Here is a 6,349-nt window from a genome sequence, read left to right on the forward strand (position 1 = left end):
AAGATACATTATCCCAAACTCCTTTGATTAGCCCACCTAACCACAAAAATTACTATACCCCATACGTATCCACATTAGAGGTAGCCATCATCTGGGTATTAGTCCAAGATGGAGTAGACAACAAGAAGCACATAATTTATTACGTTAGCAAGAAATTATCTGGGCCTGCATTGAAGTATGCGCACGAAGAAAAAAATTCCTTAACCCTTGTACATTTTTTAGGAAATATTCGACATTATATCATACTTCCAACCACTACCATAATAGCAACCATCAACCCCATGAGGTATTTTCTCACTCACTGTATGATGAACCAGAAGTATGCTCAGTGGGTTTTTATTATATAAGAATTTGATCTACAGTTTAACTCCCCTAAGAGAAAAAAAGCACTCATCCTTGCTGAGTTCATCACAGACTTCCCAAAAAATACCCAAGTCTCTCCCATTAATGAGGTTCTCCCTGATGAACATAAATTTTCAGTATCAATGGAAAACCCCTAGTATGACGATATCCTCCTCTTTTTACAAACTCAAAAGTTCAAACTCTAGATTACTCGTGATGATCCGAGCTTTATATGCCAACAACCCCCTTTCTACCTCCTATTGGGGGATGTTGTCTATCGATGAGGCATCGAAGCCATCGTACCTCAATGCCTTGATCACCAACAAGCCGAGAAATCCTTAAATGACTTCCATAGTGGGGCTTGCAGTAGTCACCTCTTGGGGATGGCCATTTCTCAAAAAATATTTCGTGCAAGTTATTTCTAACCGACCTTCTTCCACGATTGCATAAAAGCAGTCAAATGATGTGAGCGATGCCAACTGTATGCTCATAAAGCATGAGCACCACCTGCTTCCTTACATCTAGCCATCGTGGCTAACCCTTTTTGTAAGTGGGGCATCAACTTCATGACTTGTAACCCCATGTCATTAGGCAACCACAAATACATTGTGATCATTGTGGACTATTTCACCAAATGGATAGAAGAAATGCCCACATATAATAACACTGCCGCATAATTTTTCTTCAACCATGTCATAACATAGTTCAATGTTCCCAAGGAGTTTGTTTCAGACCACGGTAAACATTCCGAAAATGAAATATTTCAAGAGTTATCCCAACACCTTGTTTTCTCTCATGAGTTTACATCACCATACTACCCATAGTCTAATGGAAAAGTAGAAGCCATTAACAAGGTCCTCAAAACCATGTTATAGTGCATGGTGAACACTCATTAAACCAATTGGCACCATAAGGTATTCTCCACCCTATCAGCATATTGTGCAATGATCAAGGTGTCCACAGGGTTTACACCCTTCCAACTAGTAAATGGCATAGAAGCAATACTTTCCATTATTATGGCGCACCAGTCTCCATGTATGTACATCCAAATCACCCTCATATTCGTTTGGTGAGTGTACAAATATTTTTTTTAGGAAAAATAATCCCACCCACATTTTTGTTATTCATGTCTTTTAACCAACGGCAGTTACTAGTCACCCTTGGTCAGATCTTGCACATCACTCACAGTCATTTACCATCTTCAAGGCAATCATAATATACTCACACCGACACTTGAAATCCTACCAACCCCAATGCCATCCCTATCAGTAAACATGTTTTGATTGTCACCATTTGCATAAAAGCTCCGACCTCAGGCTAGTCATATTGATTCCTACAATATTATAGTTTGTTTACATCTCATATTAATTCCCCAACATAGAATTTCGGACGGTTAATGCTCCTCTCCTGTCAACCTCAACATTTATATTCTAGGATAGGGGCAGTACCTTGGATACTCCCCCTTGAAGGGATATTCTTGAGTGGCACAATGGGAATCACTATTTCCCACTGATGTCATTAGTCCCATTGAAATTTGACATCAACACAAGCTTTCATGTCAAGGAGGTTTCGTACTTAGCCACTGTTGTAGTTCTTTCATTTAGTTGAAGACCCTCGCATCACTAAGAAACTCATACAACAATGCTTACACCATGATACAATGAAGGTATTTGAAGTTGAAGACCCATGCATACCGCGTCACCTCATTCAGTAGTGCTTCACCTCTGTTATGCATGGGGGAACCAAATTCAGTCTATTTGACTAGGAAGCACCCTTTAGGGCATCGGTAATTATCATCATCATCCATCAACATGTCAACCACCATAACATTGACTGGACAAGAACACTCCCTGCTTGATTGTAATAATTTAATATTAGTCATCATAATGAGAATTGGACATGCCCGCTTCGTATAAAGACATTTTTTCACTCTTTAGGTTTTCACTAGAGCATTGTTACCATTTATACTTAGTCAAGTGGTTTCTCTACTCATGTCCATAACAAGTTATCCTCTCTCTCAAAAAGTTGATCAGAATCTCCATCAGAAAATAAAACATGATGTATTTTAGCTATACATTTTCTCTTAACCTCATACATTAGGGGAAAATGTTAACACCAAAAAATCGTACATGTTTTCACAATCTAGAAGACATTAAAACGTATCCAACACAATGCACAAGTCAATATTTTCTAGCTGAATACATCATGAAGTTTAAAAAATTAAATTTCTCCTAAGGTCTGAAGTTTATAAAGATAAAAAAATTGATGTAGTGTGGTTATTTATTCAATAGTTGCGCGTGCGTGAAATATCCTTCAAAATCCACGCAGTTGCAAAATGGATGACTCAGTGATTCGAGACCAGTCCACACACTTGGGGCCGATTATCTAACATGATCTCAATCTATTATAGCAAAATTTGAGTCACTCTGAAGATATGCAACCCTCAATGGAATCGCCTTGTCATACTCATGTGTAATTATCATGCATGAGTGAAGAGGGGGATATGGATTCAATTTTTTTATATAAACGGGCCATGGGAGAGACAAATTATGAGACATTGTTATGTTGGCCAAATTTCTACCAGAGAAAACCACCATTCCATTATTGAAGCCAAAGAAGCGAAGAGCACTAGCATGTTGGCCATATTGTTTCTAAGCAATCCATCATCCTAGTGAGAAAAGAGGAATCCACCATTGGAGAGTCTTCATACTTCTTTGAGAGAGAGAAGAAACTTGCAAAGAGATTAAGGAAAAAAAACCCCCTTGCTAAGTATTTTTGAGCATGTTAGCTCAAATAATTCTCTTCAAGTGTCTAAGATTCATCTATTGTATTCAACCTCTCCTACCAATAGTAAATAAAGTGAGATTTTTCCATCGTTTTGTTGACTTGTTTTCTCCATTGAGCATTGTTTGTGTATTTACCTCTTTTTTTATTTTATGTTTATGTATGCATTGTTTCCACTATTTACAATGTTGCGTTTATTAAAGTCTATCCACTAACAACACCAATTCTGCTTGTGATCCTTTACAGGGACCAATCAAATGTTAAGGAGGTATCTTTTGTTACACCATTGCCATAAAAACACTACCACAAATATAAATATAAAAAAAAAACTTAGTATTGGTGAATATGCTTTCCTGATAATATTTTAAAACATATGCTAAATCCCTCTATTTAAGATTGGTATCTCCATTACGTTCAACATCCTTGATCAATTTAGATACACCATACCATGATAGCCTACCATTATTAGCTTGTTTTCATTATTAAATCCATGCCTTCATCTAATCAATGTTGTTTGCAATATATAAAATTATTGCATCGCACTCTTGACTGGATATATTAAAATAAAATAATTTACATATATATATAATTGGTTACCATGTTATACCTTCATAATAATGTATTATGGACGAAGACTAAAAATTAAATAAGTACAATATACATATAAAAAATAGTCAAATGTACTATAAATCTCCATTATCTACTTACATCTCACTTTCCTCATTCTACCTTTCTCCAATAGGTGCTCCCCTTCAAATTTGTTCATGGAGTTGACATCCCAATTGCAATCCAATACATTAATACTTTTTCCTATTGCAACATTATATTGACTAATATAAAAAATAGTTTGATATAATATATATCACTCTACCATATAACCTTGAGGATGTGCTCTTTGTTTGACCAAATCCTTCAGTGATTTCAAGTTCCTCTTAAACATCCACATTGACCTTTTGTGTACAAGTCCACAGGTTTCAATCTCCTTGACTTGGTATATGAGGTAGTGTTTTTATGCATTGAAAAATGTCGAAGGTATATACTTTTTCATTTCACACATTAGAAGAGGAGTATTTTTCCTCCAATACTTTATATCTTCTTTATCGATTTATTTAGATGACAACCATTTACAAATGAGGCAATAAAATCACAAGTTTCAAAAAATAGTATATAGTACATGACAAGTAAAACACATGCGGTCAAATATAACTTGTGCAACAAATTATTGAACAAATTACACTTTTCACATAAATCTCAACTTACCTCATGTATTTACCAATAATTTATATAACTTGTTTGACATTGTTGTCAAAGTTGTCTAGGAGAGATAGACGTAGAACATATTGTAACAAAAATAATAACCAAACATTATTTATTCCCAAATTAGTAGAAAAAAATACACTAACAATATGTTTCGCCAATGTACAAATTTATACACCAAAATAATTACCTTGATGAACGTATATCAACCATGAGCTTTTATGCTACCTAATTCACCTTTATTTGTTAGGATATTCTTTATGTTTGAAGAAAATCTAGTTGGAAATTTAATTGTTTGAATAACCTCTTTAACATCCTTTCTTTGCTTCTCTATCAATAACCATGAAAAGACACTTATATTTTGGTTGTCTCTATCACTATTTGAATGAATCACACTTTTAATTACATGATTGGCCTCCTTAATGTCATTAAAAATCTTGACATTTTTTTTCTTTATCTCTCCTTCCATCTAAGATTCACCATAAGGTGTTTGTTATATTCTTCTTGATGTGCATTGTATCAAACAACTGAACAATTTTTAGGTGCTTTCATTAGGGGATTCTATTGAATTTCTTAGGATAAATTTTCATTATTCATGGAAGTGCTTGTTATTAATGCCTTGATGACCTACAAGGTGAATCATAGTTAAATACATTATAACAATAAGACCTGTCAATTAGTAAAGTTAAGAGAATGCAATAAAAATATAAAATAATCCAAACATATAATGTATATTGAAACATAAACGATTCGATCCATACCTTGAGAGACTCTACTATATTGCAACTTCCATGCATGAGTGTCATTCTCCATGGTCTTAATCTAGTCTCTTCTTTCCCTTGGAAAAAATGTTTTTCAGTACTTCACTACCTACAGTTCTTAAAAAGGAAGTGCCTAGAATCATCAAACACCTCCTTTCTGAAGCTTCTTGAATGATGATATTTCATCTTTGCACACAAACTAGACAGGTAAAGTTACCCTTTGTTTGAATAGGTGCAAGAGATGGAATCATTATTATATCAATTATTTTAAGTATGTATAATGAAGGGGAAATTTAAAAAACATACATGAAATTAACTTCATAAAATTAAACACTATTAAAGTGCACGATAACATTATAACTGTTGAAATAAGGAATTACTTGGGGGGGGGGGGTGAATCAGTAATAGTGATATTCTTAAATTTTTTTATTGAATAGAATTTTAATTTTTCTTCTTCTATTGTTTTTTTACTTATGAGAACATTCATTTATAAAGAAAGTGAGTAGCAAGCTTAAGCATTCATATGTTCATACAATCTATCACATGAGCAACATACACATATTGACACAGGTGTTTCAACATGGAACCCCAAACGAAAAAAACCACCAATTTGTTGTTGTTTATGATGTAAATTAGGCACCTACTTAATTACATCAATTTGTTTGATAGAAATCACTCGCAAGAGGCACCTACCCCCTTAGGTTAGCAAGAACCTACTTGCCAAGAGGCACCAACTTCTTCAGAATGTAGGCTACAACATGCTCTTGCCATTGTTCTACTATTTCATATAATTTTTAAATTGAAAAGAGAGGCATATACAATTATGGAAAAATACCAATCTAGTTGGTTGCAGAAACAACTTCTACTCTCAATCCTCTTCTATTCCACAGAATCCCTTGGTCTCATAAAACATCACTCTATCCTCTGACCAAAATTTCATATCCTTAGCCCTCTTCCTTCTCTCACACAATCTCTCTGCTACACACCTTTCAACTCTTCTCTTACTGTTCACTTCACAACACCCTCTCTGCTCTCACTACTCAACACTTCAATAATATAGACTTCCACTCTACTTTTCTCGATGGAAACCGATAGCTTTGATCCTCTGATGCACACTGCACAATCCTTTCTATATTTCATGTTTCCATACTACTTGAGTGTACCTTAGTATGGATCCTCCAGCTATTTTTGCATCTGATGGATGA

Source organism: Pinus tabuliformis, chromosome Q (assembly GCF_031772625.1).
Source record: "Pinus tabuliformis cultivar Carrire ecotype Pingquan chromosome Q, CPIR1, whole genome shotgun sequence".
In the NCBI taxonomy this organism is placed as follows: Eukaryota; Viridiplantae; Streptophyta; class Pinopsida; order Pinales; family Pinaceae; genus Pinus; species Pinus tabuliformis.